Source organism: Bufo bufo, chromosome 5, assembly GCF_905171765.1.
Source record: "Bufo bufo chromosome 5, aBufBuf1.1, whole genome shotgun sequence".
NCBI classification, from domain to species: domain Eukaryota; kingdom Metazoa; phylum Chordata; class Amphibia; order Anura; family Bufonidae; genus Bufo; species Bufo bufo.
In genome coordinates, this window is record NC_053393.1 from 109,059,047 (window position 1) to 109,073,701 (window position 14,655).

Here is a 14,655-nt window from a genome sequence, read left to right on the forward strand (position 1 = left end):
CACGTCTCCTCAGCGCGGCCGGCGGCCTCGGTCCCCCCAGCAACCAGATTAAGCCTGAGCACCGAGCTGGGCACTCGATGCTCAGCCATTTGCAGCAGGGTGAGTCATGTGACACTGGCCATGTCACATGACCCCTGCTAGTCAGTATTTAAACCTGATGGCCACAGGTTGCCTGGTATTTAGGTTCCACCTGTAATTTTGTCTGACCTGGCATACTTATCTTCTGCTGATTCCCTGACGATCCTCTGCCTGCTCCTTGTGTACTTTGCTGCTCTCCTGGTATTCTGACCCCGGCTTCCTCCTGGCGATCCTCTACTGACTCCTTTGGTACTTCACGACTCTCCTGGTATTTATGACCCCGGCTTCTCCTGACTATTCTCTGCTTGCTCCATTTGTACTTCGTGGCTCTCTTGGTATTGACTCGGTCCATTCACGTTCTGTAGTTTGTCTGGTCTGTCCTCCCAGCACTCATTCCAAGCTATGGATTGCCGTCCAGTTGTCCCCTGTCATTAGGACTTGCGAGGCAAGTAGGCATAGGCAGGGCCAGGGGTAAGGGTGGAGCGCAGTGGTCACTTCCCTCCCCCTGTGTGTGTGTGTACGCGACCGTTACATGTAGACATTTTTTCGTGGGCATCCTCTTTAAGATATACTGGATTCTGCCCAAACTGCATTTCAATTCACTGCCTACTATAAAAAAGGTAGGAGCGTCTCCTTAGGAAAAATTAATTATAATCAATAACAAAGACTGAAACAACCAGACTGTGTAACAGTATTTATGATTAATCATAAGTAAAACAGTTATGGTTATCTACAATACATCTACAGTCCAAATTTAATTTTATTGTAGTGCTATTCAAAATAACAATGTAAAGAGGATAATAAGGTAAAATACATCCAATTTCCCTGAGGCCACAAGTTAAAGAGATCAACAGGAAAACAAGATGTATTGAACCAGGAAAGTAGATTGAGCTTAAAAGCAATTACATGTTTTGAGGCAATTTCCTCCTAAATAAATACATTTTGTGATGATGCTTCAGGTTACTTACTTTTACATTTAACCTGAGGCTAAAGTTGCTACCGCAGTCACTTCACTTCATTCCTGTGCAGTTCATTATTTCTGGCTAGAATACTAAGCTGATATAATTGGGGATATTTATTGAAGCAGTAGGAATAATGCCTCTAAAGATTTCTCAAAGGAAATTTTGTAAATAATGAATGGATCTGGACTGGGAATGGGGTCAGACAGCAGAAGGGTCCTGTGGAATAACAATATGTGGCCCCTTTCTCTATCCTGGTGCTGATTTGCTGAAAGCTCCTCCAATAAGGCTCCCTAGTAAAATATTTCCCAGGTACCAATATCTCTTGTAGATTTATTTTTTATGTGTGTTGCTGTCCTTGATGCTCATCGGTTTGTTATCCCAGTCCATTGAGTTCCCTAGTCTTACCATATGAACTTTTATTTTCCCTTTCATCCTCCATGACGGCATACCATGAGATAGATGACCCGCCTCCAACCAGGTAGGGACAGGAAGTATAAATTAGACCCTCCTCCAGCTCTTCCTCAGTGTCTTCCTGTCCCTCCAGGTAGGAGATGGATCATCCTCATGGCACATGCTATAAGCCCGTTTCTGTTACAGGCAGGCAGAGGCGGTAAGAAGAAAAGAAATGCCTTAAGCACATGAGGGAAGCAGACAGCACCCGTGCCCTAGTTGGGTATTGAGGGGCTGAAAAGACTGTCAGGATCCCTGCTCCTTACCTCCCGCATGGTGTGTCGGGCGTGGAGGTCCATGTGCGACCGGACAATCAGGGAGTCCCTCCGGTCTGTTTAGAAGCTCCGCATTGCGATCCGATAGTTTCGGCTCTCGCAAAGAACGCCACCGGAAGTCCTATGCGGTTCACGTGCGTTCCAACCGGAACTTCCGCTCTGTGGAACGCACGCGGTGGCGGCGGAGCGGCAAATCGGCACGCTCATCATGGCGGAAGTCGCCCACTTATCTGAGGTCTGCAGGTGAGAGTATTTAAGGGGGGTTTTGTAGAAGAGGGTTGCTGCAAATATGTCTGAACAACCTGGCCAGATGGAAACCTCTCAGGGACCCTCTATTGTAAGTAAGGTCCTGGGGGTTGGGTGAGTGCTGGTTGTATTACCTTGCTAACCCCAGTATGTGCCTCTCCTCTCTCTCTCTCCCCCTCTATGGCTCTCCATGTATGAATGCAGAGTGATAAGGATATAGCTCATAAAAAAGCTAGTCCAAAAACAAAAAAATGTGTTATGTGTTCAGCTAGATTGCCCGACACTTAAAACAAAAAACTTTGCAAAAAATTTACCTCTAATATGGTGAAGGACTTAGTTCCGTCAATTAGAGAGGAGCTACGAGATGTAATACGGGAAGAAATGAGATCTGCTATGGCAGAAAGTCCGGTTGTTACTCCTGGAACATCTAGCTCTAAACACAGAGATCCTAAATTGAGCATCTCCGTGTCATCCTCTGACTCAGAACCTGAGTCGGATTCGGAGGATGAAGATTCCGAGATCTCTTCCGGGTCTGATTCAGAGTATAAAAACGTCCTTTTTTCCTCTGAAGACACGAAGGAGTTAGTGAAAGCCATTAGGGCTACTATGGGGCTCTCAGACGAAAAAGTGCAGAGGTCGGTCCAGGACCAAATGTATAGCGGTCTAGAACAAAGGAAAAAGAGGGTATTTCCGGTCCATAAAAACATGATGGAACTAATTAAAAGAGAGTGGAAATCCCCAGATAAAAAACGATTTATTCCAAAAACGATGAAACGTCGCCTCCAATTCTGTAAAGAAGACGAGGCCCTATTAACAACTTGCCCCAAAGTGGATGTATCTCTATCCAAACTTGTTAAAGGGGCTAATGCTCTCCCATTTGAAGATATGGGGACCCTAAAGGACCCCATGGACAACAAAAACTGATCAGGTTCTTAAAGTCTGGGAGGCTAGCACAGCACTATTTAAGCCTAATCTGGCGACCACATCTGTATTAAGGTCTTTAAAACGGTTAGAGGTTCTCCTGAAAGAAGGAGCCTCTTATGATACTTTAAAAGACTCCTTTCCCCTACAAGTGAAAGCAATTGATTTCCTGTCAGACTCCACGGCAGAGTCAATCAGAATGGCCGCTAAGACCTCGGGCCTAACAGTTGTAGCTAGGAGAGCTCTCTGGTTAAAATCCTGGTCGGTGATACCGGTTCAAAAACAAGGCTTTGTAGTTTGCCCTTTCATGGGAACCTACTGTTCGGCCAAAATCTTGAATCCATTTTAGAGAAGGCCGCAGACTCAAAAAAATAATTTCCCTTCGATACAAACAAAAGGAAATTTCCCTTTCGTAGGAATAAAAAAGGGAGTTCTTTCCAGGCCAAGAGAACCTCTAGGGATACTCCTTGGTCAAAAGGGAAAAATCAAAAAAGTGGTAACAGAGGTTTCTTATTTACCCCAAGAAATACAGATTCCACTAAACAATGACGCCAGAGAGGTAGGTAGGAGGAAGACTGAAGCTATACTTAAAGGAATGGGAAGATATCACAATAAATCCCTGGGTGTTAAACATTTCAAAAGGTTACAATATTACCTTTCGCCTTCCTCCTCCCCCAAATGTATTCAGAATAACCCCCATCCAAAGATCGGCTGTGTTACAGAAAAATTTGGAAAGGGGGATTCGGGAGTTGTTGGCCCAAAAGGCCATTGTCCCGGTTCCTCTCTCTCAACAGAGGAAAGGTTATTATTCAACTGTTTTTCTGGTAAAAAAAAACAGACAGAAAATCTCGACTAAGGCTACTTTCACACTAGCGTTTTTCTTTTCCGGCGCTGAGTTCCGTCCTAGGGGCTCAAATCCGGAAAAGAACTGATCAGTTTTATCCCCATGCATTCTGAATGGAGAGTAATCCGTTCAGGATGCATCAGGATGTCTTCAGTTCAGTCTTTTGGACTGATCAGGCTTCTCATAAAAACATAGCATGTTGTATTTTTACCTCCAGCCAAAAATCCTGAACACTTTGACTGAACGCCGGATCTGGACTTTTTCCCATTGACTTGCATTAACGCCGGATCCGGCGCCGTGTGTTCCGTCAAACCGGATCCGGCTTTTGCATGTTAAACCCGAAAAATTTGAAAAAAAAGTTAAAGTCCATAAATGGCGGATCCGTTTTTTCCAATGTATTTTTTCATTGTGATCAAAATCCTGATCAGGATTCAAATGTAATCCGTTTTCACACGGGCAGTTCTGGTGTCGGAATTGAACGCCAGATTCAAACAACGCTAGTGTGAAAGTAGCCTAATAATAAACGTAAAAAAATTCAACAAATTCATAAAACACGTCCGGTTTAAAATGGAAACAATAAGGTCCATAATAAACCTGTTAAAAGAAGGAGATTTTTTTTTGCATCAATAGACCTAAAGGACGCTTATTTCCATGTCCCAATTTGCGAGGAATCTCAAAAGTTTCTCCGCATAGCGGTTTTCTTAGGAAAAAAACTGTCATTTCCAGTTTCAGGTGCTCCCTTTTGGAATTACCTCCGCACCAAGGGTATTTACCAAGGTAATGTTGGAGGTAGTGGCTCACTTAAGAAGACGAAACATCCTGATATTCCCTTACTTAGAGGACCTGCTGATCGTAGGCAATTCAGAGACAGATCTCAAAAACAACCTGTGTCTGACTTGCCAAACTCTGTACCGTACAGGGTGGCTAATAAATTGGAAAAAGTCAAATCCTTGCCCATCTCAGAATCTAACCTTCCTGGGGGTTTGTCTAGATACGATTCACCAAGAGACAGTTCTTACAGACCAGAAGGTAATGGGGATATGCGAAAAGGCAACAAATTTCCAAAATCAACCTGTATGTATGGTCAGAGAAGCAATAAAACTACTGGGCTCTCTGACATCATGCATCCCGGCTGTAAGATGGGCTCAGTTCCACACCCGGATCCTGCAACAATGGATTTTAGAGTGTTGGAACAGATGCCCGGATTCTCTAGAGGAAATAATTCAAATTCCCGGACTAGTGTGTCAATCCCTACAGTGGTGGAGACGGTCAAACCATCTGTTAAAGGGAGTTCCTTGGAACCCCGAACACTTAGTCGTTATCACAATAAACGCAAGTCTTTGGGGATGGGGAGCGCATTGTTCTCATCTCTATTCCCAAGGAGAGTGGTCTGTCACTCAAAAATCTCTGTCGTCAAATCAAAGAGAACTCACGGCAGTCTGGGAAGCAATAACTAGCACCTGTTCACATTATGCGGTGCTGGACGGTGGCCATCGCTGCTTTTGTGCTGTGCTGGTGGAGTGATGGGGCCCAGGGCCTAGGTGGCTTTTCTGCACAGTGAGGCTGCTGTGTGGCTGCTGGGTCCCGTTGCCTGCTGGAGCGGCGTGGAGGCGCGATGGTCGCCGCACGGTACTGCGCCAAAGTTAGAGTAGGTCCCCACTTGAAGAGGCGAGCTTGTCGTGGTAAGTGGGCCTATGCTCTTTGATCAAACTGTATACTAATGCATCCTAATAGTGCACAGCAACACATTGATAATAGTGCTTCACCGCCATATCATGCTGTATTTTTAAACAGTGGTTATATCAAAAGCATAGGATGGAGGATGTGCGATTTAGATTTTCTTCTATATTGTAAACAAAACTAAAAAAGTTTTTTTCTTTGAATCCGTTCGACGGGAACATAGGGGTAGATGCACTGTCCCAAAAATGGGATTTTCAACGAGCATATGCCTTCCCCCCTTTTCAATTAATTCCCAGGGTCCTAAAAAAGATTCGGTTAGACGGGGCTCATGTGATACTAATAGCCCCTCTATGGCCAAATAAAAAACGTGGTTTCCGTTACTGAAAACGCTTTAAGTCCAGAGCCCATGGATCCTTCCTTGGCAACAGGATCTACTGTCCCAGGGCCCGATCTACCATCCCCAGATAGAAAGGTTACACCTAATAGCACTACATAGAGATCCCAAGGGGAAACTGTAGGTCTTAGGAACGGTCTTAACCTATCTGCTCCATTTAGAAAACGGATCACCCAAGGATGTTCCGCAATTTTTTCGCCGAACACTGCGCTTAAGGCTGATATGTGAACTCTTAACGTGTTTGGGCGTAAGCCTTTTTCAAAGCCGGACTGCAGGAAACCTAGAACTGCTTGGACTGAGAACTTCTGCGAAGAAGTTTTTTCCCGAATGCACCAACAGCAGAATTTATTCCACACCTTACGATAAATTTTAGAAGTTACATCTTTTCTGCTGGCTGACATAGTGTTAATAATGGCTTCTGATAGGCCCTTAGCTCTCAAAATCATCCTTTCAGGTTCCAAGCCGTTAGGTTTGACAAACGCCCCGTTTGAACCTCTGTCAGAAACCTCGTTGAGATATTTATCTCTGAAAACTTTATTCCTGGTATCAATCACCTCAGCGCGAAGAGTGAGTGAAATCCAAGCTCTAAAAATAGTGGAACCTTTTTGCACCATATTTCCAGACAGAATTGTATTCAGACTGGACAATTGTTTTCTTCCTAAAGTGGTATCAAACTTCCACAGGCAGGAGGAGATTATTGTCCCATCAATCTGCTCAAACCCAAAAACAGAAGGGGAAAGGAATTTTCACAAGTTAGAGGTACGTAGGGCTGTGTTACTCTATCTAGAAGTTACAAAAACGTTCAGGAAAACGGACTATCTATTTGTCCAGTTCAGTGGAACACATAAAGGGCAAAAAGCCCCAAAAAACTCCTTATCCAGATGAATAAAAATGGCAATTTCAGAGTAATATAAAGTGTCAAATATGCCTCCACCAAAGTCCTTTACAGCACATTCCACAAGATCTGTGGCTGCATCCTGGGCAGAGAGGGCAAGTGCCTCATTAGAACAGATATGCAAAGCAGCGACATGGTCAAGTCCTCATACATTTATTAAACATTATAGAGTGGATACTACAGCTAGTCAGGAGCTCGCTTTCGGCAGGAAGGTGCTTCAGGCCATAGTCCCCCCCTAATAGGAGTATTAATCTGTTATATCTCATGGTATGCCGTCATGGAGGATGAAAGGGAAAAACCAAATTACTTACCGGTAATTCGCTTTTCATGAATCCTCCATGACGGCACGGATTTCCCACCCTAATTACGTATATGAATAAATATATGTAGGAATATGTACATACAGGCCCACATATAGGCCAAAAAATTAGGTGAAGGTGTGTGTGGGTGTGAATGCAAAAAAAAAAAAAAATAATAAAAAAAAAATATATATATATATATAATAATATTGGTAGATATATAATAATCCTTTATATGTGAGGATAAGACTCTCTAGGCTATCGGTCCAGAAAGACACTGAGGAAGAGCTGGAGGAGGGTCTAATTTATACTTCCTGTCCTTACCTGGTTGGAGGCGGGTCATCTCTCTCATGGTATGCCGTCATGGAGGATTCATGAAAAGGGAATTACCGGTAAGTTTTTCTTGCACGGACATTTCTGATGAAAGCAAGAAGCAAAGAACATAAATGTTCTATGAACATAGGTTCTTAACCAGTGTGAACTGAGGTTCCAAAATAAGTAATTCTGAAGGACCAGCCTCCATCTCTACAGGACATGTGCAAATAATCTTTTAAAGAATGGTGGAATTAACTAATTTAAAAATATGCCTGCATCCAACAGTCATGGCCACTAGGGGTCTCACCTCCACCTAAAATGCAGTAAACAAAAGACAGTTTACATTAAATGGGGTGTTTCAGAGCTAGCTGAGCTCCTGAGCCTGATAGAAGCATTTCTTCTGCACACCTTTTGAAGAGCAGAGAAGTTCCAGTGTCAGTAAGTCTGATCTCCCCTCCTTATCAGCTTTCTGAGCTCCCTAGAAGAAAATATATAGGAAAGAAGGGAAGTCAGGTCACTGCATATAGTACTAGCCAATTGCACAAAAGAGAGATGCCCCCTACTTGTGGGAGAAATGCATCTATCTGTGCAAGTGAAACAGAGCATAATATGAAGGAACACATTTAAAGTGTTTTTTCAGATTAATTATTTTACTGATGACCTATCCTCTGGATAGGTCATTTGTATCTGATTGATGGGGGTTCCAACACCTGGGACTGCATGCTGATCAGCTGTTTTGAGAAGGCACAGGTGCTCCAGTGAGTGCTGCTGCCTTCTCACCAAGCTCAGCGCCATATATTGTATAGCAGCTGTGCTTTTTATCACGCTCAGTCCAAACATTACCCCTAAATTCAGAGGTACTAGTTACTTCATCATACCGGCCTACCATGGAGTGGTACACTTGTGTTAATAAATCTCCTCCAGTTACAACATAGTAGAAATTCAATGCTGCACTCTTCCAGAAAAATAGGCAAATAGGCATCTAGCCAAAGTTACAAAAAAGTTATTAACTATTCAGATCAGTGCATGAAAATAGCACATGTTGGGGGGCGGAGCCTGACTGCCTACCGAGTCAGACGCATGTGAGAGAGCTCCTCTCCTTGTGTCCCTGCAAACTGGTAAATTTCGCTACCTATACAGACAAAGAATGGGAAAAGTTGGAAGGTGTATTCCCAGAGACAAGCCAGAACCTCCTAAACAAGTCCAAGGAGTCCAGGACATGGAGAAATATCTAAATAAGAGACCCCTGGCTGCAAGCTCTAACAAGATGGCGCCGTCTGAACATGAGGACTGGGCACACAATACGGAAGGAGCTGACGGTGCCTCCTCAGACCAGGACACTGGGGTTCACACAAACAACCCAGCGCCCATCTCACGGCAGTTCCTACAACAAGCCCTATCGTCAGCGATAGCCCCGGTGCTACAAGACCTCACTGAAATTAAGAGTGACATCAAGCACATAGGGCACCGCGTGGAAAAACTGGAGCATACGCAAGCGGACATTCTCACCTTCACCCGCACGTTGGGAGATAACAGCACTGCCTAAGCAGAATCATTGGACAATGCTTACGCCCAGGGGCGTAGCTATATGGGCCCTGGTGCAAGAGTTCAGCTTGGGCCCCCGTCCCTCAGTGCTTGTTGGCAAGGGGCAGGGGAGCACATATCCTCCCTCCAGCCAGAGGTGTAAATTGACCAGTATGCAATTTCTATAATGCCAGTGTCTTATGTGGCACAAGGGTCTTTGGGCCCCCTCAGGCTCCTGGGCCCGGTAGCGACTGCTACCTCTGCACCCCCTATAGCTATGCCCCTGCTTACGCCCTCATAGAGGACCAAGAAAACCGCAGCAGAAGGAAAAATATCCGTCTGCGCGGCCTCCCAGAACATATATTCCATGAGGCGCTACCGGAAGCGGCAATCGCCATTTTCTCCAGTCTATTAGATGCTGACAGGGCAGCCGAGATCGGTATAGAGCGCATTAACCGGTCGCTTAGACCAAAACCGAAAGATAACAAACTACCAAGAGATGTGGTGTGCGGCCTGCTGCGATATGTGGATACTGCAGCGTTACTTAAAACAGTCAGAGAAGGGGCCAAGATACTCTTTTTTTTCAAGACCTTGCGCCCTCCACACTAAGCAAGCAAAGAGCCTTGCAGCTGCTCACAGACCACCTGAGGGCTACTAAAACGTCCTACAAATGGCTATTTCCTTTTGGCCTCACTTTCTCATCTGGAGGCAAGAGGTGCACTATTCGGTAGGTGCACGAGGCCTTCCCGCATCTGTTTTCGATCAGTATGGTAGGGTCTCCAATTTCAAAGTAAACTATTCAAAGTCTGAAGCCATGAATGTCTCAGCTCCACCGAAGTTGACCCCTCTCCTCAGGTCCACGACACCATTTATTTGGCAGACATCCCATTTATCTTATTTAGGTATTAAGATCCCCTCTAACTTAGACTGTTTCAGCTGAACTATGCATCATTATTGACAGAAGTTCAACAACAACTCCATACATTACGCATTCCATACATCTCCTGGATGGGCCTGAAAATCCTACTAAAGGCATTTATTATGCCTAAGATTCTATATGTAATGCAGATGCTGCCTGTCTTTCTCCCCTCCTCCTTCTTTACTCAACTTAGAAGGTTGTTCAGTATATTTCTGTGGGGGGAGGGGTGCTAGAACAGCACACCGCAGACTGATACTAAAGAAAAACCAGGGTGGTTTTGCCCTCCCAGATGCCCATCTGTATTATAAAGCCATCCATCTGAAAAGATGGCTACAGGTCTACGTCCCTAACTTCCGTACCCTAGGTAATGACCTGGAGTTATTCCAGCTCACTAAGGTGCAGAGAGCTGGATTATGGTGGCTGAACTCTTCTTCACTACATTCTCATGTTTTACTCAGAGGTACAGCCTCGATTATTAGGCAACTAAACAAAGACCAATGCTTGCTCCATGTCCCATCCCCGGCTATGCCAGCAGATCTCACACCATTCTCAGTTAGATCCAAGACAGAACACGTGTCCCCAGCATAGTATAAATTACATAATTACACTACGGCTGAATTTCTAGATGGAGCATCAGGAGCTCTTCCTGACCAACATCCACTAAACTGCATTTTAACATCCAGCAATTTTATGGACTCAATTCTATTAGTAAACCACTGCTGGACAACAAAAAACATAAGGTAGAGCTGACATGGTTTGAAAAATTACTGAATCTCGAGACCCTCCCACATAAGTTAATTTCATTGTTATATCTTGCACTGAATACTTCAGGTCCCATAGGGATGCCTCAATATCTGAGGACATGGGCAACCGAATTAAATATGGATTTTACTGAAACAGACATTCTACGCATACATGCACACTCCCACGGCTTCTCGCGGTGCGTTAGGGTACAAGAGCACTCATATAAAGTACTTACACAATGGTACCAAACCCCCAAGCAATTGTTTCTGAAAGGGCTCAGCAGCTCAGACCAGTGTTGGAAATGTAAGGAGGATTTAGGCACACTGACACACATCTTTTGGTCCTGTCCAAAAATGTGCCCATTTTGGGAGAGGATATCAGACATAATTAAAAAGGTAACAAATACCTCCATTCTGCTGTCTCCAGAACTGATGCTTCTTTGGCTTCCCACGCCCGCCCTGTCTCCCTCAAAGAAAAATTTTGCCACTCACCTAATACAGGCGGCGAGGCTACTTATACCACAGAAATGGCTTAGCAAGGAACCTCCGACACTTTCCCACTGGATAACCAAGGTGGACCAAATATGTCGTTTGGAGGAGCTGGAGAGCTGGGAGGCTAGACAGCATGAGAGACATTTAAAGATATGGAGACCATGGTTAACATTTAGACTCTTAGCCTTGGAGACCAACTAAAAGCTCCGGTTGAAAGGATTAGCTTGTAAGCCCTACGCCTTTAGACCCCTTGCATTCGGAGTTAATAAAGTCTTTAGCATACACCTGACTTGTGGTGCCACTAGCTTTCACTGCATCAATTTGTAGTAGATGTCTATGTGTCCGGGAGGGCCTTGTTCACTAAGGCCTCTTACCTTCCCCCTACTCCCTCACATACCCCTACTTCCCTTTCCTCCCTTCCCTAAACTTCCTGTTAACACTAAGTTCAGATGCACTTCACACTATGTGTCCTTAACCAAGTATAACAACCTTTTTTGGACCAATAGCTTTGTTGTATATGCATCTTATGTTATGGTCAATACATGCATTGTAATATAACATGATATCTCTGTATACAAACCGGATTCCAAAAAAGTTGGGACACTAAACAAATTGTGAATAAAATAAAGTATTAGTGAGCAGGCACTCTATTTATGGGCTCATGGAAGGCAATTTTATTAAATATTAAAAATAGAAATATATAGGCATAAAACCATAGAATAACAACAATTAGATATAAATAATTCTAGCAGCAATATCAATATATAAGGCAATTCATAAATAACAACAGTATCAATTGATAAGTAACGGTTGGAGGATAGCAGCGATGTTAGCAGCAATTAATAATAAATAAATAAAAAGCAGGAATATCTTTTAAAATTGGATTAGTTGCAATAGTTCCATGTAGCAATCCCCATATAGTGTATTCCACTGTTTGTTCGGAGATTAGATAGCTATACAGTATGGTAACAATATAGCAGCAATGTTCTTTTTTCTTCCTTATGCAGTGAAGATATTCAAATACAGTCTCGTTTTGTTGTGCACATTAGATGTTTTGTTTACTCACGGTTCGGCTGTTATCAGGTGCGGCGTCCCGCTCTTGTTCTGAGAACAGACTGACCTTTATAGTTCGGGCCCTCCGGTCACAGCTTGTTTAAAAAGTCGGCGTGCCACATGTTATGGCAGCGTCTCTATTTGATGTTTGTAACGCCCCTTCAGTGTTCGGATCGCCTTTTAACTTCTTTATTTCAGCTGCCGGGGTTCCGCTTTGTAGATATTAGTGAGTGTCTTTAAGTTCAATTCCTCTTGGAGCGCTCCAGTAGTATAGTTTCAATCTTCATATGCTTGTTCACCCAAACATGTTTCGGAGCTCAAACTCGCTCCTTCCTCAGTGGTCAAGCATATTTCTCATCATGTTCCCCTTTTATCCTGTGTCGGTCTATCGGAAAAGCCGGACTCTAATCCGGAATAGTGTCTTTATAAAATCCATTATATAGATTTCCAATTCTCTGTTATGGAGATATTTAAATAATTTCTTAGTTTATTCTGCTCAAAGTGCTGTTATTCATAGATGTTTTTCAGTTTCATATACAATCGTTTATAGATATAAAAATATATTTATTAAAAAACAAGATAAAAACTCATTAAAACATCACTATAAAATATCAAAGGGATATGTCAATACATCAATTGTTGAGAGGGGAGCCTATAGCCATAAACACAGTTATAATCATAAAATATAAAAACGAGTTTATAAATATAGAAATCAGTTTTGCAAAATAGGTATATATATAAGTTTTCCAAAGAATATATGTAGACTTCTAGACAATGTGTTGTTTTATGGGGGACCCCTAGTTAAGGGAAGACGGGGGTGCTGATATAAAACAGAAACCACCGTCGTCCATCAACCAGGGGCGCCCCATTTTACAGGAAGCAAAAAATCTCGAGTTCCGCATTCAGGCCATTAGGTTGAATGGAATCGAACTCAAAGATTTTTCTTGATTCTTGTCGAGACATCCTAGATATATGGTCACCTCCCCTCCAGTGTTTGCTTATTTTTTCGAATGCTGTAAACACTAGGCCTGCGGGGTTCTGGTTGTGGTATTGTTTAAAGTGTCTTGACAGGACATGTTTTTCATACCCTTTCTTTATGTTTCCGATATGTTCAGCTATCCTGGTTTTCAAAAGTCTTTTCGTACGGCCTATGTATTGTTTGCCGCAAGGGCATTGTATCAAATATAATACATTGTCTGAGTTACATGTAAGTAGGTCATTTATTTCAATTTGAAAATTATTTTGTGTAGATTGTGCTTCTGTTGTTTTTCTTGGAAAAGTGGTTTGTTTGCAGTTTGAACATTTTACGCACCTAAAGAACCCTTTTAAGTGGTCCCAATGTTGTAGAATTCCTTTCTTTTTTATTATAGTTTGTTTTGTCGTTGGTGCTATTTTGCATCCTAGGTTTTGTGCTTTTGTGTACACAAATTGTGTTTTTTTTTATATTAATGCACCTATCGTCTTATCCTCTAGGATATGATGCCAATAGCGTCTAATGATTCGTTCCACTTTTTTATATTCTGGGTTGAAGGGTAAAATGATTCTTGGTGTTCCATCTTTTAAATTCCCACTGACATTATCTTTATTTTTATTTTTGTCACCCCCATTTTTAGGTTCAAAAAAGGAATTTCTATCTTTTTTTTTTATTTTGCATAGTGATTTTTCCACTATGTCTATTGGATAGTTTTTATCTAAGAAACAAGTTTTCATATTCTCAGCTTCCTTTTCAAACTGCTCCACTTTTGTACAATTACGTTTAAGCCTACCAAATTGACCTGTTGGAATGTTCAGCAGCCATCTAGGGAGATGGCAGCTGCTGAATAAAATATAGCTATTTCTCGATATTGGTTTTTGAAAGGTACTGCATATGTATCTTCCCTCTTCATTCCTTATTAGTAAATCCAAATATTCAGTTTCCATATTATTCACATTACTGGTAAATTTTAAATTGAACGTATTTATATTCCTCTCTCCCACTTTTCCAAATAAAAATGACGTCATCTATAAAACGTTGCCAGAGCACCAGATCTGTCCCCAGTCTTGGACCAATATGGATGTCCTCCCAATCTGTCATAAATAAATTTGCGTAACTGGGGGCAAATCTGGTGCCCATGGCAGTCCCCCTTGTTTGAAGATAAAAATCGGATCCGAAGTAAAAATAATTATGTGACAAGATAAAATTTACCCTATCCTCTAAAAAACCTATCTGTTCAGTAGGCAGTCCACTATTTTTCTCTAGTTGACTTTTCATTGCTGCAACTCCCTGTTCATGATTTATTATTGTATATAGGGAGTTCACATCCAGCGTCCCCATAATCCAATCTGGGTTACACTCCAGTTTTTCCAGAATTTCAATAATCTGGGTACTGTCTTTTATATATGAGGTGCTTTTTTTTACTGATGGCTGCAGCATTCTATCTATATATTGTGATTGAACTTAAAGACACTCACTAATATCTACAAAGCGGAACCCCGGCAGCTGAAATAAAGAAGTTAAAAGGCGATCCGAACACTGAAGGGGCGTTACAAACATCAAATAGAGACGCCCCCATAACATGTGGCACG